This window comes from Betta splendens, chromosome 14 (assembly GCF_900634795.4).
Source record: "Betta splendens chromosome 14, fBetSpl5.4, whole genome shotgun sequence".
Lineage (NCBI taxonomy): Eukaryota > Metazoa > Chordata > Actinopteri > Anabantiformes > Osphronemidae > Betta > Betta splendens.
Window position 1 is genome coordinate 12,354,738 of NC_040894.2, and position 22,467 is coordinate 12,377,204.

The 22,467-nt window shown below is 46.5% G+C and overlaps 1 protein-coding gene across 2 annotated transcripts in view; it reads right to left on the bottom strand.

The window, feature by feature from the left end:
• Positions 1-22,411, bottom strand: part of srrm3 (serine/arginine repetitive matrix 3) — a 60,618-nt gene extending 38,207 nt beyond the window's left edge. For both annotated transcript variants that reach the window (XM_029172818.3, XM_029172817.3), the window contains exon 1: positions 22,229-22,411. The gene's annotated coding sequence lies outside the window, so the exon portion shown is untranslated. The remainder of the gene's footprint in view (positions 1-22,228) is intronic.
• Positions 22,412-22,467: the final 56 nt, after the last annotated feature.

The window sequence follows — 22,467 nt, forward strand, 5'->3', positions numbered from 1 at the left end:
ATAAACAAAGCAGCCGCGGTCTTTACACACCGTGACCAGCTTGACCACTTCCAACCACAGTGCGGACACGTCGTCACAAAAAATGCACTAAAACACTCAGATTACGTCAAAATGATTATAAAGGTACAAAGAAAAGTGAACACAATATAGGACAATCAAAAATGTTACAGTATTAAACTACTACAAAAATTAAAACTTCGTCGCCACCTGGCACCAAGCCAACGTCTCCCCCCAACTATCCGAAAACACACTTATGAGGAGCGGGGATCTGTGGGGATTTGTTTCCAGTCACACACACACACACACTCACTCCCCCGCCCTCCTGCTCTCTTTTCCTCTCTCCCTCACACACACACACACACTCCTTCTGCACCGGAGGAGTAGAGGAGCCGCTGCCAACCCAGCCTACTTCAAATTTAACTCAGCAACAAGCAACTATTACGCCGTTTAACTTTACATACGTATATACACAAATACACAAATACACACTTGATTAAACTTCATACACTATTGCCAGCACACTTCATACGCATATCACAGAAAGCGCTTTTACTGATTTCCCTATGTTTCTCAGGCCTCACAACTCATGAGAAAATCTACACTTGGATTGATCAGTCCCAAGCTTAATGTAGGTCTCCTCATACGCACATAAACCTACAGTGCCTTAAATACATAAGCATATATATATATATATGTATATATATATATATATATAAATTTGGTCTAATTTGGTGAGTAAAAGTCGGCTTTTCGGTTCACTAAACTGAGCACTGAGGCCGCACCGTAATCTGACGCTGTTACTAATCCTCACCTTAATTTAAGAACCACTTGAATAAATATTCTTCTGTCCCGAACTATAAAATGGTAAGTAGAGAGTGTCCAACTTACAAAAAGGTGTTTAGTATATGTTGCCAATTTGGGTTCTTTTTCTTGGGCCTGCACTTCCAACGTCAGTTACCGTACTTACACAGCCTTAAATTTATTTTAGCCACATACAGACTATATAAGCCCTTGATTTAGAATCTCCCAACGTCGTCTGTCAAAGAGCTAACATGTAAGTCAACATTTAGAGGTCAATAGGCCATGTCATTTTCTATTTCCCCACAATAAAAACAAAGTACAGCACACAAATAAGCAGTTGGTTAGTTATATTTATATACAGCAAATTATACAAGCAAATTCTCCACTGCCTCTCTCTGCTTATTCCCACACAGATTGTTTTCTAGAAATAGCCGAATCAGAATTTAGAATCTTCTAATGTAACCGACATTTGCCCACACTGCCCCCAACACAGAGAATCGTCATGTAAGAGCTTTAAACGCATCTCACCTGTGGCCACCAGTGACGAGTCGTCTCGGGCTGGGTGCAGTCGGGCACCTGTCGGCTTCAGACCCGGCTTTCTTGCCTTTGTCGTGACGCCATTTTCTGTCGTGTATTTCCACGACAGAGATTTCACAAGAACTCAACTTTTATACATGACAAATTAAAACAATCATATAATGATTACAAAAGAGTAATAACAAGAGAGGCAGAGACCGAATTCACCTGCTTGTTCCTCTGCAGAGAGAACCGAGAGGTCGGAAAAGGTCCGCTGTGTGCTACCAGCGGACCCTCTGCGAAGCGCTCTGAAAAACCCCAGCCTGTGAAGGCCCTCCTTATAACCACCACCTAGAGTCTTTCCACATGTCCAAATAAGGCTACTTGGAAGGTCCTGGCGCTGGGCCGTGTTATCTGTCCAGCTCCCAGATTCCTCTGGCCCAGCTTCAACCTCTCCGTTCCTTTCCCAGGTCGGCGTGACATTTTGAATAACTCAGATAACTATTGTTAAACAACAGATTCTGTGAACACAGACTCTGTGAACTCAGTTTAAGCAAACACACGAACCCATCTACTCTATGTACTTCTCTCATAAGCAATGATCAATTTTACTGCTAAAAGTAAATGTAAATGTCTGTTTCCTGGAGTCTATCCCAGATGTTCCCCAGACAACGACCCTGCGAAACTGCAAGGGTTGAGGAACAGTCACTGCATCTTAACCTGACCCGAACAGATTGTTCACTACCTATATAATAATATATGATATGATACATAAATATACTACAAAGGCTTTCCAAAGACACGCAGGTAGAGGGGGAGTCACAAAGAGCCGTCGTATGAGCTGAGAAGGAAAGTTCAGGGGGTGATTTATGGATGGAAATCATTTAAAAACTGCCACGAATTGCAATTCTGTTGAATCAATACCTTAGAATCAAATTTGGGGTATGTCGAATTTATAATTTCCAATAATAAATTAACGGCATGGTAAATTTCATTATCGCTTAAGGTTTGGGCTCATTTTTATTCATTTGAAAGCACGAAGCTGCTTGAAATCCATCTGTAACATGTTAGAATGACATAAAGATATCATCTGACAGTCCCCATTACAAACGACCAGGCACGGGAGATTTCCATCAGTGCCAGATGCGGGGCGTCTGAAGCTGCAGGCCAAGCGGCGGTCTGGAACTACCCAGCCATCTCATTACACTAATGCGTCATTCCATAGTCATGCCTTTAGTTCCGCTGAAAGCGCGATCGAGAACCTTAAAAGAGCGACATGCTTTAATTGTGAGATGGAAAGATGGGCGCATAAAAGCAGATGTGGCAGGGAACCGATAAGAGGAGCGGAGCACGCGGCCGATTGTGTGCGAGTCCTCTGCAGGGACTCAAGGTTATCTGCAGCCACTGTATTAACGCTGGCACCGGCCTGCTTTGTTACACTGCGAAGGCGCGGAAGGCTGTCACGGCCCAACAAACTCTATTTGGAATGTGTCATTATGGCGAGTGAAGATGTTTTACCGTCACTTACTTCGCATGGCGGAGATAATAGGCTCCGACGCATGCGGCGTTATTCATGAGGCGGCCATTGGCTCGTGGCTGGGGCAGAGACGGGGCTTCCCGCTGTCTGACGTGTATGATGTCAGCGCGCCGGGATGCTGCAGCCGCTCGTGAGCGTCATAATGTGCACGGTCTTCCTCATTCTCTGCGCACTTGTCACGCTCCCTCAATTGCACGGCCGCTGGTGCCGCGGCCCGCGAAGGGCCGGCTCGTCCGCAGCATCCAGCAGCTGGAATCGCACCCTTCATTAATAAGAAGATCATTCTCTGTGGCTGCACACTGGAAAAGTCTCATTAGCAATTTGATGTTGCATTAGGCTAATGAGACATTAGGGAGAGGCCGTCTGGACTTAAGCCACAGTGTGATTACAGTGATTTGCATGAGGCGTTTTATGTAAATATGTCATTATCATAGTAAATGACATTCATGTTATTTAACATGTATGTAGCTTCTATATGCTGCTTGTACTGTATAGACGACCGTTACTATGACATTTCCTCAGCTAATTAGGCTCAGTAGGAGAAATAAAGACAGAAATCAGGTCAAAGTTTTTCTATTTTGAAATGACATGATCCATTTAAAAATGAGCCATGCCACTGGATCAAAGCATTCTGGCACAGACTGTGTAGATTCTTTCCTCGGTGCCAGCTTCAGTGTGTTACCATTGGTACAAATAGAGGCTAGCTGCATCTGCCTCACTCTACAGTAACTGAAAGGTCACGAAGACTAAGTACTGACGACAGAAAGGGCTCCATTGGCTGATGGAGAAATGTTGGCATATCAATGAGAGCAAAACGTGACAGAGTGCAGCATCAACAGGCTCAGAGCATGAAGCATGACACACGTGAAGCATGTGTTTGTTCAGTTCAACGCCGTCCAGCTGGAGAATTAGTGTCTCCAACTGGTAAGATCCACAAGCCAAGCTGATGCGTGTGGAAAGAACCACAGACCGTGAGGTGTTTAGCTAAATTTGATTTTTGGAGGCTCACTTTACTACAGATAAAAAGTAAAAGCCACTTCAATGGTGTCTCTGTCTAATTTCACCATCAGGACCAGTCTTGACTCAAAGCAAACATAAGTCTGTCGATTCAGCGCGCCATTAGTTCAATTCTTAATAACCATAAATGAATTTAAATGAGTGTTTCATCAGTGGGGCTTCACTACAGTCTGCACTCAACTGTAGCAGGAAAATCCAGCCGGCACTGAACAGTGTATCATCAATAACTCTGACAGAACATCAATAACCATATTAAAAAGTCTCTTAAGCTCTGCAGCCATGCAGCTGCACTGCAGGGATCCGTTTAGACCCACGCTGCTACATCGTCTTCATCTTATTCACATTCCTGAGTTAAACCTATCGAGTGGTTAATGGTGTTGTGACTGTGAACATAGAATTAAAGAGCTGCAGCATCTTTCAAACCCTGAGCTTGTTTACGTGGATCCCATTTCACCTGTTGAGCGTCTCCGCGCCGCTTGAGGCTATTTCTCCGCCGAGGCTCGACCCTCTCGGAGCCTCTGTCACTCCCACATACTGTAGCAGGCTCGGTCACTGTGTGTGGTGCACAAAGGCTCCAGTGATTGGATCTCGCTCCGCGGTGTCTGCGCCCCTGCCGTAATTGCAGAGTGGCAGTAACAGGGGGCCTGACCTTAACTGAGGCTGGCAGGGAGAGGCTATAAAAACCTTCTGGGTGGCTGCTGCTCAAAATTCCATAAAAACACAGCATTCTGGATCGATCTCTGCATATATTCTACGCGCGCAGTTCCACTTTTCTCTTTTCTTTTTATCTATTGCTTTCCATCACTTTCCATCCCTTTTTTGCAAAACAATCTGCACTTTTGGCCGGAAGCCTGTGTTTTGTTTTGTTTTTGCTCTTTGGCACCGGGCGGATGCATTCAGCTCTCCCAAGGTCAGCCGTCTTCATTCCAGGCACGTTGGATTGCTGTTGGCTGCTGGGAAACAAGCAACCTCAACTTTTTTTTTTTTTTTTTAATCACACTTGGATGGAAGGTGCATACGAAATGAGCAGCAGAGGTCTGATGAATAGTAATAGAAAGGAAGCAGAAGAAAGTAGGGCCTTGTTTGAAATTTAAATAAGGGATCAACATTTTGGGGGGAATTTAATTTCCTGTTCACAGCTGTTTACTAAAGCTGGGACAATTTAACACGTCACAATGAAACCAGACTAACTATGTAAGAGTGATGGTCTTCAATAGGCACATTTTTTACCAAATTGCTGCTCTGATTTGATGAATTGACAGCATTTACAAACTCCACAGAGGGGTTTCAAGCTGGGCTGATAACACACGTCTGCCATCCACACACGCTGAACTAAAAAGTGCGTCAGAACATTTGTGGCCCTCGGTGGTGAAACGTCCTTGGCAACCTCGGAGACAGCGGGCGCCGGAAATAAACCACCCCTGTCCCGCTTTCAGCAGAGGAGGAAGACAGACACGCTGTCTACAAGGTGACACCCCGGCACCGACGTCTGTGGGCTGACGAGCTCCACGCCGGAGCAGCGCTTTGAATGAGGCTCCTCGGGGATCGCATGAGCTTCATCTCCCCTCAACTCCTCACCAGACTCAGACCCGCTCCTGTCGTCTCATGGCGCAACTACGTTCAAACTGCTAAAAACTCATTAACTCCAGTGCGTTGGCCGTGCGCGGTGTCTCCGGGGGGAAATGATTAACACAGGACTGCTTCTGATGTGATTAGAGGGGTCACTGGCAGGGGAGCGCGCCTGAGTCAACACGTCCTCCTCAGCGCAAACACAGGGCTGAGTTCTGAGGACGGGCTCACGAAGTCAAACCGGTCACGTAGGATCACTGAATCATCTCTAATCATCGCTCTGACCTCCTCAGTGGGACATAGTATGATCTGAGGAGTGCAGTCAAATTAAAATAATTATTCCTTGATATTGCAATGCGGAACGTTTTATGGCAAATAACAGGCTCGTCTCTTCTGATAGTCAGTTAAGAACTCCTTAAAACTGAGTGTCCTTGTAACTGGGTGATACTGAAACATAAAGAATGTCTTTAGTAAGAATTTTAATTCTCACAAAAAACATGTTTCATTATATTAACAAGTAAACATAACCACACATTAAATAACGAGCTGTCAGGTTGTTATTAATAATTATCTCTAGTTACTGTATTTGGCGGCCAAAACAAGACCTTAAGCTAATAACACTGGTGCAGCCTCAGGGTCGTGTGAAGAAGGATCTGACCATAAATGCATGAAAGAACAAAAAATAATGCTTTTCTCTGATATATAATTTCATGGTAGTGTGCAGAAAGCGCATTAATGAATCAGCTTCTATTACTGTTTGTGTCTTCGCTTACTCAGCAGATACTGTACAACCCTGATGCAGCCACGGTGTGTCTGTGAATGTATGACTGAAGCCGCATACGGTTTATCAAAACCACTTTCCAGACTTTGTAATGTACTGTGGCAACATGTGACCCTGGATTTTAGAAGGGAAACGTAATTTAAGAGAGAGGAAATCAATGATACAAAAACTGCATAAACAAAAGCCATAAAAACTATTAAACTACTTCCGACTTCCTGCAGTGCTGGACACTGGAATTTGAGAAGTTATTTCTTTTATCCATAGCTGGAGATGAGATTGATTTTGTCTGAACTTCACCATGTGCTGTCTGTCCAAACCCATCACGCTGCATGGATGTCCAGCAGACATGTGAGGTCTGTGGGCTAAATTTCACACATTTCCCTCCGTCCTCTGAACTGACCTGATTCCTCGATGGCTGAACTCATGACTTCACGAAACCCATCAGCAAGAAGCACTCAGCCATTAGCATTTCCATGACGTTTTCATCATCCCGTATAAATAGCGATCCAGATGAACGACTGGCTAGACGGACCGGGAGAAAGTCCAAAATGAGTTTGTAGAAGAGCCGAGCACGCTGGAGCGCTTGTGGGTTCCTCGGCTCGGTGCGATTTAAAGAGCAGAAGCAGAGAGGGTCACAGAGAAGTCGCTGGCGTTGGTGTGTGAGCACAGACGCTTTCAGAGAAGAGGGTTTTCAAACTTCAAGGGGCAAAGAGCCTGAAATCAAATGTGTATCAGTGACTCTGTAAACACTTTGCTGTTAGTGAAGTATCTCACTTTATCTCTGTTTTGGGCTTTGAGGGCATTCATACGGACGAACCCTTTGTCTCTGCCACCAGGCTGCTGCATATGGGTGATGGAGCTAGTCGGGAAGAGAAGAGGCTGAATGGAGTCTGTGCCTGAAGCGACGTGGAGCCAATCTCCAGCCCGCTGCAGGACAGAAATGAGGATGTCCTCTTTTCCTGCAGCCTGAGCTGCTGCTTTAATTGACACAGCACTCTGGAGCAGGGTGCGATCGGCTCCCTGATACCAAGCCATGCCTGTCAGTGGGCAGCGTGTGTTTGTTCGCCTAAGACGCGCACACATGTATTCCAGAGCAGCAGCCGCTTTCATTGCTCATAACGACCTCCTCAATGACAGTGGGACGACCACAAGAGCAACATTTGGAAATGTTTGCATCTCTCTCTGGAATAAAACGTTGAATTGCTTGGTGCATCTATGTCACTGATCACATATCTGTGACCTGCAATTTGCTTTCATACATACATTTTTCCAGAATTGCAGTAGCTGACATCCCAAAAGCCCACAGCATGATGGGTAATGAGCACACGCCAGGTTAATCACACTGCAGACTCAGCATCTTAGCTACCAAATGATTATTAGTGGTTATGGTTTGCTCCCAACCAGCTATTTGACATCATGTCATTTTATTTTCTGCTTTATTGAAGTTACTGTACAAGCCCAAAGTAGCGATCCCCCACAAACTCACACCAAATCAAGGACAGACGATGCTAAAAAAGACCCCAGCTGTGTTTATTGGTGGTGCTTCTGCGTTGCTGTGAAAAGCAGGCGCTTTCACGTCTTACAGCTGGGTTGTAAAAGGTGCTTTATAGACTCTCAAAGCTATTTTATTTTCAATCATGCCTGTTTAGATTAAACACTTCTTACACACAGGTTCCTCAGACTGTAGTAAAATGGGATCCTCCATAAACGATGGCGAACGCTCGCAGCAATTACCACTGCATTTACTGACACGGTGAAATGTTCAGGCAGCCGCTCGTCCACTTAATGGTCCTGTATGACTGCTTTTGTTCCCTTGATTCTAACATATCATTTGGTTTCGAGTGGTCTGCCAAGTACACAAGCGAAGCAATTCTATCATTTAAATGATTGCCATCCCATTATTGAAACAAAAGGAGGCGATTTGCTGCTTGTTTGCAGCCACTGCCATTAAAAACACCATAGCAGCTGGATCTAAGTAACAAAACTCAGTGTCTGATGTCCACAGGTATTAGATTTAATCCGGGACAGTCTTTTAGATTTCATCCATCCAGGGAGCCCTCTCAGCACCATAGATGTCTGTTCAAAAGCCATCCAGTGGTTGTTGACGTTACAGCCTGGATAAAGGAGGTTGCTACCCACGGTGCTGCACTGTTGCCATGGTTATAAATCAGGATCCTGGTCATTCCTAAGGTTTTTCTATGGCTGAGGGTAAATCCATACTCATTCATTACTGAAGCTTTTAAACAGAGACAAAGCATTGAGATCAGGGTCTCTGTTCTACCTTCATGCTCCCCGCTGACAAGAGACACATCCAAGAATGGAATACTTGCTTCTGCTGCTGGAGAGTAACATACGACTCGGAATGGAGCAGAGCCAACAATGCATTTTAGTCCTTATTAAATCTGGCACTGACTAAGACAGCCCATTCTTATTTATAGCTACAGCCTTATGTGTCATGTCCATACAATATGTACTGCTGCCTCCTGCACCCACTAATTAGATGGTATCTTGGCCCTGTGACATGTTTACAAGGTTTAATAATATCCAGTTTTCTGTCTTCCCGGCTACACAAATAGGAAAAATGATATTATACAATAACAGATGCAATTTACAGTAGTTGCCATTTCCAGGCGGGTACATTGTGCATTAAGTCCAGTCCTAGAAATATTTCAGTGCAATCTTTGTTTCTAGTAGATCCTGCTTCGTTATCAAAGCAGGCAGGAAGTGGTACTGTATTTGTGAGCCCTAAAGGAATCATTATTAGCCTTACTCAGGGTTGCATATTGTTATAGCAATGATGAATGTGCAAGTTTATCAGAATAAGCACACTGTTGTGACATTGTCCTTTCAGACATGACCTATAGACTTATTCATAAGCATAAACGTGTCTCACGTACAGTAGAGGTTTCTCAGCTTCAGTCAGAGAAAGGAGAAAAATGGATGCTGATAATGATGTTTATGGGTTTTTGGATTGTTGAAAAAAAAAATGTTCTTAGGTTGCCTTAAAAAGCCTTTGCCTGAGGCCAGAAACAATCCTGGTGCTTAAAAGCAGGATCTATTAAAGGGAGAGGATGTAGGATCTTTAGATTTTAAAATAATCTCATTTCTAATAATAACAATGCATCTAGCAAGCGTAATCCCACCTTCACATCAGATATTGAGATGGATTTAATTCTGCTATCCAGCAATTATTGTAATGCCGTTCATTTCATTACAGGCACACACCGATGCCCTGATGGCTGCTGCTGCTGCTCCTGCTGCTGCTCTGTTCTGCTGTGAGTCAGACTTCCTAAGAGACATGAGCTTCTGGCCTGTCCTCTTAGTCACGGCATTCACGGCTCCCAGCCCAGAGCTCTGCAGCCACGTGCCTGCATGCAAATCAGGGGTCTGTCTTCCCCAAATCTCATGTTATAAAACAGAGCATAGAATAGAGGCCTGCAGCTATGTAGGTTAGGCTCATGCAGAGGATCAGAAAGCCCATTGGCCTCTACTGGGTAGAATCCTGAACAATACAATACTGTGTGGTATCGCTCGGTGGCTGCAAAGACAAAGGAGTGAAAATGAAAGATAGTTCCTTGGTGGTTGCGAACAAACAGCAGTTGAAATCATCTGACTAATTAACTCCAATTCACTGAGATGTAGCGTCTTTTCTGACTCGCCTCAGAGGACGCGACTCGTTGCTTGATGCTGTAACCGCATTGATGGAGGCCGTTTACACGACGCACACGGAGTAGAGCAGTGGGTGAGGCAACGTGCGGTAGTGGCGCGCAGGATGCTCAGCGAGCCGAGGTTCAGGCCGCAACATCAGTGGAACATCTGGACCGGCTCCTATAGAAAAACGGAAGCGGTGCCGGTGGCTAACGAGCTGAACTTGCGTTTCCTCGTAATTAGACAGAAAAAAGCCTGCGACGAGCGGCGAGATGACGAGCAGCCGTGACGGCGACCACTGCAACAATAAGCTAATTAGGAGGGGAGCTACTGTATATGATTCATTAGGCAGAGCTGGCTGATCAGCACAATGGATGAGTGGAGCTCTAATGTTCCCCTTTGTCTACAGTACCTACAGTAAAAAGGCTTGTTTGCAACTTTTAGCTCCTTAACTGCACATGATGTATCTCTTCGTGTCCCATGCAGACACAATGAAATGACGCAGAAGCAGCTCAGGTGAGTTCCTCAGATCGTCGCCAAGGCAACCCCGGCATCCCATTTCCAATTAATTTGGACAGCGGTGCTTTTAGGATGCTGGCAAACAGCGGAGGCTTCTTCAATCCCCAGGTGACGAAACAACACGGGGCGAAAAATGTCACTATTTAAAAAAGGTTCTGCAACGTGAGCCTCTCAAATGATTGATGGTGTTGGTAAAATGCTTTCGCGGCACCTGTGGTCCCAGTATGTTAAAATCAGTGTGAATAGCTGGAGCTCTGCCTGTGGGTTGGACAAACGCGGGTAAACAGGACGCAGCCTGTACAGTAGCTGCTGGTTGCTACCGTACATTCGTAGCGCGCACACACGCCTCTGTGCTGCAGAGATGGGGAACAGCGCGCGATAGGCGACGTGCGTCCGCTGGGACTGCAGCCGGCGAAGTGCTGACAGATCAGGAACGCGGTTTGATGCAGCACCGCAGGAGAGTGATTAGGGAAGGCTTTGTCATTTTCTCCCAATATTTCGGGGACCTGGCTGGCGTCCTCCTCTCCACCTCCCTGCGCTCCACGCAAACACCCACAGGTCCTCTGTCTGTCACGATAAGGAAGCATTCTCCTCATATCAGGGAGACACACAGTGATTACCTAACGCTGGGGGACAGAGAGCGTTAACTGAATCAAGGTCAACCTGCCAAAAGCCCTGTTTTGACAGGATTTCTCGGTAATGACTCCCGCTAAAAGTTTAAAATAGAAAGTGCAGACAAGCTGAGGGAGAAGGGAGATGTTGATCAGATTGATCGAGAGGGGCTTAGACAGCCCACCCCCATAATAACATAAGAAACGCAGACAAGGACGTCTGTGGCAGCGATGACGGGCATCTGTCATCGGCTCCTCGTGAACAACGCCGCCTCTCAGAGCCCATCGACCCCCCCGGGCTTAAAGTTTACTAAAATTGATTTTTACCAGCTCGCCTCAAATTCAAGGTGAGATCGGTCACTTCTGCTCTTTCCGGAGTGTTGCCTGCGCGTCCTCAGCCATGCATGCGTGCACACAGTACATGAGTTCTGTGATGCCTCGAACAGCTCGCGGGGCCTGCAGCGAAGTTTGTGGGATAATCAGTGTTGAAATGTGTTTACGTGCCACAGGAGGGAGATGATACGGAGTCAAATTATACATAAAAACAGCAGAGGCTTCTAATCTGTGAACTGGGAGCAGGATTAAGGCACCTTTCAGAGGAGGCATCCTGCTCTAATCCCCAGCCTCGCTGCAAACAACAGTGTGTGCATTCATACACGGACGCGAATGTGAAAGCAGTCGTGGGTCCCTTCAGTGACGACGTCTTATATATATTTAAAAGCACTTGCAAAGGTCACGCAAATCGGCTGCTGCCGGCTCCTCCTCGGCGCCTCAAAGGTTAGACGCCGCCCCCAGTGGCACCGGAGGTGATGAATACAAGAAATGTCACTAAGACCGATGCAGTCGATACAGACGCAGCGGCGGCTACGCACAGCGCGCCGGACCTTTGTTAGGGAGCCATTTCAGGCAGGGTGGAGGCTAAAGGCCAGGGTAGAACAGCATCAACAGACACGAGGCTCCATCATTGCTTTTACACCAGCCTCTAGACGAGACTCAGCGGTCTGATTCTCCTCCTTTGCCCTCTGGATAACACCAACACAGGAGCAGAACATAATGGCTAATCACTTACAATACACCCCCCCCCCCCAGTTTCACATAGCTTCGGTGGCTCCCATATGGGCAGCGGCCATGATGGGCTTATTATTCCCCTGGGAGGCAGGGCATGTCCAGGCTGGCTCTAATATCCTCCGTCCAGGCCCTGCTTCCATGTGTGAGCCTCCTGCCCCCACCCTCCCCACCACAGCCATCTGTTTCCTGCCCAGCTCCGTGGCTTAAGTCCCTGCTGAGCCTTAGTCTCTCCTGCTCTCAAATTTGCATCATGACTTCTCAGACGCCACTCGCTGGCTTTAAATGTACAACCTTCCAGCTGGAATATTAAACATACTATTAGCATCAAGGCCACTAGGATTTGGATATTGTGGAAAAGTACAGAGATCAGGACGTTGAGGTGTGGAACCTGGGCGCCTTGATCCTCAGCAGTTAATTTGTCCATGTGGAAATATATTCTATCTGAGGCAGAAGCTGAATGACATTCAAGGCAAAGTCTCTCTAGCAGCGGAGCCCAACAGACTGGTTCAGGTGTGACAACACGTGTGTGTAAGAGATTAGGATGCAGCCGGTGGCTCCACAGCCACTGCTACTGTAATTGGGCTTTTAACCGGGCGAGATCCAGATCCAGCAGCGGGACACAGTTCCAGACCCAAATACACAAATACATCAAAGCAGGGACCAAACACCAGAACACAGCAGACGTACCACAGTCCATGTTCTACTGCAGTGAATCCTACACTAAGACAGCGCTGCACATCCAGCAGGAGCAACCTGTTCCATTTTATTTTGTGAAACTAAGGAGAAGAAGTGGATCCACCCTGGAGGATGAATCTGAGCTCTCCTACTTTAACAGTCTGCCTCAGACCCAACACTCCCACTTAACGCGAGCTACAGTGAGTCCAGTTGTCATGGCACTACTGAATCTTTATCCACACAGAAACAGGAGGATTTTGGTTAAATTATTTGCAACTTTTTGTAGGATCATACATTTATTCAATTTAATTCAATTATAATGTTATAACTTTTCATTTATTCTGTTTAATGTTGTTGGAGCCATGACTCTAATTGCTAAAAAAAACCCAAGTAGGGTGTTTTTTTTTTTCCTTTTTTTAAATCCAAACCATTCTCCCACTCCCCACTCGTCTCCCGGGGCTGCGTTTCCAATCCAGCATGACAGGGGGTTCGCTCTGATCATTTGCTCTGACTCTGGAGCGAACTCACTGCGGTTCCTCTCATCTCCACGCGGGCCTTCCCCCCGCTACACTCTTCTGCCATGAAGTACACATTTTCACTAAATTATTGTGCATTTCTAGAAAGGGGGGGGGGGGGCTGACAAGCAAACGGCTGCTTGTTTCATCAGCGCGCGCTCTAACGAGGCTGTCAAAAAGATTTCCAGGATTCGACTGATTCGTTGCCTCAGACGGCGCATGGCAGAGTTTGGAGGCTGCAGGTTTAACACCTTCACCGCGGCCAGAGCGATCACTTAAATCAATGTGTGCCACCTTATTATTGTGGATTTGGGCTGACAGGCTGCAGTCAGTTGCCGTAGACCGGCTCCAGGAAGAGAAACAGTAACATCCACCAACCAGCACTTTAAAGCTGACTAACAGGATATATTCAATACAGCATTAAAAGTGCAATACTTTCCCATTTATGGGGGAGTGAATGCCAGACTACTTCTTGGCTGACAGCAGAAACTTCTTGGAAATGTTGCCTGGCAACATCTCTCAGCTAAGAAACAGTCTAACCCATCACCCTTTGCAGAAACTGTTATTTTTTTTTTGGATGGATTCAATAAACAAGATAGTTTTTAGATAATTAAGGATTTTTAGAAGCGCTGCTAACTTTGGACTGGCTGCTAAGCGACTCGGCAACTGGCCACGTGTTCTCATTAGTCCCAGCGAACCAGCCTCGCTATTCCTCCAAATTAACGCCAGCTATTGGAGACCACGGCCGCAGCGATGCAGGACAGGCTGCGGGATGAATGGAAATCCGATTCCGAGACACTTATCCCAGAAATAACGCAATCATGGGTCCATTTCTTCCAACACACACTCGCTCCGGTCCTGTCCATCTCTAACACTTCCCGCTCGCTGCCGGCAATCACATTTGTTGCCGCTGAATAAATGGCCTCATGTGCTTCCCCGATTCATGACATGGGTATTTTTTAAAAAAAAGCTTTACGCACCACAACTTCTACCTGCATGCCCTGGGGAGCTGGATTCTCCTGTTCCTCCTTAATGGAAAAGGCAATGGCCATGAAATTTCCCCTGACAGCTGACCCCTTTAAACCCTGCAAAAGATCTGCCCTACACACTGCTGTTTATCGATGGGGTTGAGGGACACAGGATTGAGAGTTCGATGTGCAGAAGAACAACAACAGCTGTTATGTGGGAATCGAGGCATCACTGCTTTCTTGTTGCTGTGGAGGAGGCCAGAGTCTGTCGAGCAGCAAAAAAAGCCCTTTTATGGATACTACTGTAGGAGCCTTGGGTTTCAGTGCATCCCTTTTATCAGATTATTTATAATAAGTGGGTCGCTGTGATAAATAGCAGTAATGTCAGTGCAAAATGCCCGAGGTCCAATACAAGAGGAGAAAACGCTGTCTCCTGAATCCCCTCCAACGCAACAAGACCAGCACAGCTGCCTCGGAGAATGGCAGGACCTCAGCGTCTTCTCACTCCCGACAACACAACTGTAACAGCAAAGGTCCTCAGGGACCAATGTACACCAACCTTTTCCCAAAAAGAAATTGGCAACTGAGGCCCATAAATGTTCCCCGACTCTCTGCTAGGTGAACTATTGCAGAACGCCGCCGGTGTTTGGCCTTGATCGGCTCCGAGAACAGCTTTGTTTCAGCGTCCGCCTGTTTTTTTCCATCATCATCTTTAATTGAACTGTTGCCTCTTAGCTTTATCGTCTATCGCCGATTGGCGCATTATGACCGCAATTGTCACATCGATCTCTCTGGAGTCTAATATTTGTAGGTATGTGCAGAAATCTCCGCTAATGCTAACGCTGGAAGTCATCAGCCTGTTAGCAAAACACACTGGAGAATGGATCATTTCCCTTTGGTTTGAAGCACAAATCCTGCTGATTGCAGACATTTGAACAGCTTATTAACTGAAATCTTCATAAAGCGGCTTCTACAGAGTGTAAATGTGTTATGAGTTAGAAAAGTGCCACAAAAATTGTTGATGCTGCTGCTAAAGACCATAGTTTACACCAAAAAATGTCAAATGAACAATATGTTGTTAGGATCCTGCAAGAAAAGCTGAAAATAGTAACTGGAAGAGGAAAAAACATTGATTTGGATACAAAAATGCAATTGTTTCACTTCAATGTCAACATATTAACAACAATGGCTTCAAAATAAATGGGTTGATGATGTGCCATTGTTTTCATCCACTCATTTTCATCCACTCAAGTTTCAAAACTGAGATGAGGCCACACAATTACTGCCATTGTCTTTATACAGGTGGATGCAGAGGCACCAGAAATCAAAATGAAACTTACAGTATAGAGTCATAAAACAGCTGCTGGGAGTCTGAACAGCGACTCGGGTTCTGCTGCGAGTGTGCGATACCAATCTAGCTGTTTCCTAAAAGGCACAATTATGTATTATAGCAATGAAGCAAATACTGACAGGGGACAAATGAAGCAATGATCGGATGCTTTTTATATCTCACCCAGTAAAATAATATTAAGTGCTAAACCAAATCTTGTTTATACAGTGGCAACACTGCGATGATGTACTACAGTGAATCATGTCGGTGTTGGCAGCAGTTTCTCATTCAGCAGAGTGGATCCAATCAGTCAAAGTAATTGCTTTTGGGGGCTCGATCAAAGTGACGACAGAGTTTTGGAGAAGCTGAAGGAGGTGACAGTCGTTGCATCATTGTATTAACGGCGCTGACGCGTTACTTCACAAAGCGTGTCTGACCTCACTGCCTTAAAACAACCAGCATTTAAAATCAGTACGTTCAGCTTTTCTGCTGCTGAAGGAGTCTGGGGAGCAAAGGATTTAATCATGATGAACTAAATATTCATATCTGCCTCTTTATTATACTGAGAATGCCACATGCAGCCAAACACACAGGCCTGACTGAACTGCTTATCCTCAATAACAGCAGACTGGTTGATTTCCACATGAGAGGGTCTGCAGAGCAGCAGATAGGGCCCGATGGGGTCTGCAACCGCTGATCTTCCTTTCCTCACATATCAGGTTTAAATTCATTGTCTGGGGCCGTGTCTGGCCGACTTTGTCCGATGGACCTTTTAAATAATTCACCAGCTGCTATCCATGTCCATTACCAGTGTACTCACTCTCAGTAGAGGAAGACTTCCCATAGATATATGCATGTGTCCATGCGTTTTCTCTGCCTATATCAGCTGTATGTTAGCTAGAGGTGCTTCCTACATGTTGTTTTTAGTTGTAACTAACCTGTTTTGGACACATACATTGCTCCCGAGTCCCTCTCCAGGTGGCGTCAAGTGGCCAGAAATCCAGGTAAGTAGAGCAATAACGGCGCGAAGTAAAAGTGACATGGTTGAAAAAGCAGCTGTGACTGGGCTTTTTATTAACCAGGTTATTTATGACTGGCAGCAGCCATTTATTTATAAGCCTGACTGCGGCGGCATCGGTTGGATGAACACCGAGCGTAAACCGATCCGGAGAGAGACATTTGTCAGCCGCCACGCACACTCGCACTGTTTTACATAATCACAGAGCGGGAGCGTGATTGATTCCCACACAACAGCTGTACGGCTCTGTGACAGGGAGGAGCGAGCTGATGAGCTGATGAGCGGATCGGAACACACAAGGCGGGAGTGAAACCAGCCGGGCCGGTCCGCACCCGAGAGAACGCGCTATTATTTTAGCGCCGGCCCAAAAAGCAGCAGGAGAAAGCGACGGCAGCAGGAAGGGCCCGTAGGAATTCCCAGGATGCTCAGCGAGAGAACAGATAGAAAAGGTCAGAGCCTGCGTTTATCTTCCGAGCCCGGTTTTCTGCCCGCAGCATCACCTTTTCCTGCTTTTATTTCCCGGCGTCCTTGGCCTTTTTATCTCTCTGGGGTAAATGAATGGGATTGTGACACACATGCGGCGCTGATGACATTACTCAGGTGGCGACGCAGCGCCACTCATTCCACACAGCACTGACATCCTGAGCAATTAAAGTGCTGTTTATTCAGAAAAACTTGATGTAATCCGAGTGAATGCCACTAGGGCTCCCGTAATGAAAGCGTTCCCCAGGGGGACGGCGGGGGATTACGGTTGACACGGGCGACAAGGGGAGAGCTTGGTAATTGACCAAATAATCCATTACTGAGGCTGCGGCTCATTTCCTCATGTGAGAGCAGCTCCTCGAGCCGTCATCTACGGATCCTCTCCACCTCCTAACCCACTCAGGATTATGACAGCTCAGGATGGACTGCTGAGAGGATCATTCCTCCCACTCTTTTTTTTTTTTTTTTTTTTTGAGGTTTTACCTACAATGTCTGTCACCGCTCCAGGATGTAGCAGGTTTTCTGATGTGTGTGTGATGAAGCAAACCTTCTAATTAAACACAGTTCAGTCATTCAATTCACAGCTTTTGCGCATCTGAGGTTAATTGGATTTTTTTTACAATACTGCAAAGTTGAGTGCTCTGTTCTACTGACCTCATATAAAATGCAGACCGTGCATCTACTGCAAAGTTATATGTCGCACTGTCACTTCAGCATAGCACTCATGTTATCTATTAAAAAACATACTGCAAACTGCTAAATTAACACGGTCGCTATAGGTTGAACTGTATTGCCTGTGTGTGTGTGTGTGTGTGTGTGTGTGTGTGTGTGTGTGTGTGTGTGTGTGTGTGTGTGTGTGTGTGTGTGTGTGTGTGTGTGTGTGTGTGTGTGTGTGTGTGTTTGTGTTGAGGGTGTGTTTGGGCACAGCAGCTGCTCTCTGTGTGCCTCTCTCCATTCTTCTCACCCTCCCACCCACACACCCACTACTCTGGAAAACTACACCAGGATCACCTGCATCACCTAATGAAACCAAACACCGATCCCCTCCATTATTCATCAGCTGACCAAGAGCGGCTACACGACCACACAAACACGCTGCACATTTGTCACAGGGCCCCGTCCCGGCGTCGCCCGTGTTCTCATACGGTTAGACTCCTGTTAGCTTGACCTCTGTGAAGCAGCTGCAGTTTGTCACCGCGGACGCAGTGACATCACTCCCGAGTTATGAGGATCGAAAAACTAAAATAAGCAGTGAGGAGCGGGAATAAAAAGGAAGCATTTCCACTCCTCTCACTCCCTCTTTGTCTCCCATCCTTCCCTACTCGCTCGCTCTCTCTCTCTCTCTCCCCTCCCCTTCACCTCTCCTCTGAGAAGGAACTTCAAAGCAGCTCTGAAGTCAGTGGGATAGAGGAAGGGGGATCCCTCAGGGAAAGTACCACACACGCACACACGCACCAAACAGAGCCCAAACACGGCTAACGAGCAGTCAAACAGTGGCCTTAGAGCAGCAACTGGATGACAGCTTCAAACAGGCCCCGACTCAAAAAGGCTGCGACTGGCTCTCACGGCAGCACTGACGCAGCTTTGGGCGTCTGCTTTACCACACGCACACATGCAAAGCATCACGTCTGACAGTGCACAGGTCTGTCTGGTAGAAGACAGATCTGAGATCTGAGGAAACGAATAAATAACATTATTTAACAATTAACATATATCAAAGCATAGAAGACAGAGTTCATTAGAAACGCATATAAACAGGTAGATTGAATAATTCAGTATTTTGTGCTTGATCTCCATTTTATCTTGTATTTTTCTGCCTCTTGATGAGGATGAATCTGGGGATGAGCTTTCTTTGATCAGGAGATGAAGCAGACATGCTCTTGATCTTCTGACTTGTCTAAATGCCTAACGCCACAGAGAGAGGACGGCCTGGAACCCAAAGTTGCATTACATAATTGCAGATTCAAACTATGGTAAAATAAAAGGCCCATCGCCCAAGTTAAACAGAATACTTCTACAGAGACGTGCCAAAGTAGTCACGTGACCACACGGGCTCCTCCATAAGTGAGTGAGCGAGTGCGTACCTGCACTCAGAGAATGAGGACTGAAATGGATGTGCTTTTGTGAGCTCTTTTGTCAGTCTGAGAGCTGTGACACAGGCCTTAACGCTGCGTGGGAGGAGGGGAACGTGGGAGGGGGAGGGAGGGAGGGGGTGATTAATCTCAGGTAAGCCCGCGCTGCATTGTACGTGTGAGTGGGCTGCAGCAGGTACTGGTGGCGGAGACAACAGCAAAGAGCGCAGCATACAGCGCAGCCGCCGCATCGATCTGCGTCCAGACCAGTGGACGCTCAGCGGCCGCTCGCGCATTTACTGGTGGTCTCGGGGCGAAGCAGGCTCCGTCGCGTCGACCGGGTCAACCTCCATCAGCGCGTCGGACGGGGAGGAGCGTGGAGCATTTAGAGCCAACGCGAAAGGCGGACGGACACGAAAGCAATTTGAAAGTTTGACTCGCAGCGCTGCGACAACCGCCAGAACAAAAACTATTATTAAAATGACAAACCGCAGCGTCTTATCAGCCCGAAATGTCTGAGCAATAAACGTTGAGCGCGCTTCATTTCCCACCGGCGCGTGGTTCCGTGATAGATTTAAAAATGTCCAACACACACCAAACCTCCCTGCTCAGTCAAAAAGTTAACTCCTTAGCTGGAAACGCTCCCAAAATGGATCTGAGACACGCGCAGACAAGACTTTTAAATAAAACATGGAGGAATTACCTCCCGCAGTGATGCACGCAGCATAGCCTGGCAGCACAAATGTGGTTTCAAGGAGAATCACAAAATAATGCTTCAGCTGATTTCCCTGATATTTCAGTCTGAGTTTCTTTAGGCGGGAACAACCTGCTGTGCTTGTATGTTTTTTTAAACACATACATATATCTGCCCTTCAGAAGAGCGGAAGCAGGAGGAAGTAGGACAGCGGGAGCAGAGGCGCGGGCCCGAGGGGAGGAGAGCGCGGGAAAGCGTGCGAGGAGGGACAGCGGCAGGAACCGCCGAGCTCCTGCGGAGCGGGAAGAGTGGAGGTATGCGCTCATCCAGGAACAATGTGAACGCAGAGCAGGCGGGGGACAGATGCTGTGTGCAAAGAGGCAGGCGGCAGAGGAAGATGGAGCGAAGAGTGACACGTGTCTCACACCACGTCCTGGAACAAGCTAATCCATCTGTCAGCCTCTTACCCTGGCCCGTGTCTCCCGCGGCAGCCCGGTGACACAAAATGGAAGCCCGCTCGGTGCTGTGGTTCAGGCACAGTGGCGCCGGGTCTCGCGCAGCTGAGTATTTGGTCAGCGCCGTCGCCGTCCTGTCACTCACGCGGCTCCCGCCGATGTTTCCTTTTTCCGCGAGCAGCGTGTCGCGAACTGAGCGCTCATTACCGATTCACGGGGCGTTCGTAAGAACAAAGCCAAATAAACATTTTCTGCGTGGGCATGGGCGGCAAAAAAAGCATTTGTGAGTTTTGTCACACAGCTGCGCGTCGTGGTGTAATTTCGAAGAGCATAATGGGTTGTCAGTTTTATCATGAACTGGCGCAGAGACTAGAAATTATTTTCACTGATGATTCATCTGCTGATTTCTCTCTAAAGAAATTAGGAATTTTTTGATTGTCAGAAAATAGTGCCGTTCACCATAATTCAACACAAGTTACAATTTTATCTACTGAAGCAACTAATTAATAATTAGAAGAGTGGCTGATTAATTTCCTTTCAAACAGACTATCTGACCAGTTGCTTCATTTGTGGTGTCAGTATTATGTGTCAAAATATAACATTCACTGAGTCACAGGTCAGAGACGGTCACATGAAGATTTTCTGTGTGTTACAAAATGCAGCACGATTTTAAGTGATATTCAAAAACAACATTATACAGTACCACATTTGTTTTGGCATTTGATAGATGATGTCTTGGGGCGTTACACAATCTAGCAACACCACAGAAGGCATCACAGCTCAGCTTAAACAAGTAATGGGATTCCTTGTTGTCAGTTAAGAAATTCATAATTATCTTTGTAAAATATTAGGTAACTTGTGCTACAGAAGAATTAGTATCAACTCCAACAAAGGAATATAATATAGCATCTAACCCTCAGTTCTGAGAGAATCGAGTCCAGAAATGTTTAATATTTGAGCTGAAAATGACAATTAATTATTAGTTAAGCCATTAATTCATTATTCAGTTAGTCAACTAATTATTACAGATCTACATTAAAGCCTTTTGATTTTTTAGACAAATCAGGGATTCACACTGCATTAGCCAACAGTAGCCCTGAGCCTGTTTTTTCCCCCCATAAGGAGGTATTGACACATTTCTTTAAACATTTTAACACCGTGGCAGCTGAGGAGACCTGACACCTCAGACTCCCGGCAAGTGACGGGATACAAACTAAATGCTTGGTTTTAAATCAGGAAAATACTGCTTCCGTGACTAATTTGAAAGAATGAATTTCAACAATAAAATAGGTAAAATATTAAAACACCTTCACCTGACTGACAGAACGGTGCAAAACCAAACGCCGCGCAATCAATATGGAGGAGTTAACTCCTCACACTGCGATAATTAAACCATCTGTCAAGTCACTGCTATCAAACAAAAACGTTTTAATTTTCCCAGCCCTACTTTACAATTCCCATTATCATATTTAAAACCTGGGCTCTTCATATTAACATTAACATGTGCCGCGCTGGACGCCGGGCTATAATCCGCGCATAAACACGGAGAGGTGGTGATTTGACCACACAACCCGCCCCGCAATTCCTACAAAAAAACCCACAACAATGCTCCAGCGGGACGCTGGTATTAAATGTCCCAGCTACGGCCACCGCACGGAGGACATAAAGAGACGACAGCTGGTCGCGGCGAAGCAGCGGAAGAGGACCAGTTATAAAACAACCACCATCTGCAAAGCGAGGAGAGGCTCCCAGCGAAAACACTGCCTCCGTGCAGCGCTGGGTTCCTACTATACTACATAGCATGGGTCCGTGGGGCACAGACAAAGCCAAATACTGAGCAAACAACGCCTTTATGCGGCCATACAGTATTTATGAAGCTGGAAGGAAATGCCCGTTTTTATCCCTCTCTGCACTAACTTGATCCTATTTGAGCTTCTTCCAAAACTCTCACCTTTGCTTCGCCTCGTTGCCGTCGGCGTCTCTCGTTGTGATCAGTGCGTATTTGTCAGTATTTTCGGTATCTGGGAGGCTCGTCGTGCGCTGGTGCTGATGCTGAGCCGTGTCTTCGGCGCTAGCTAGCCCCGCTGCCTCCGCTCGGCTTGTGGTGCTGAAGTGGACAGCGCACCGAGCAGCTCTGGGAACAAAAAAACCCGACGCTAAGCTCATCCGGCCTCGCCTCCCGTTCAGCGC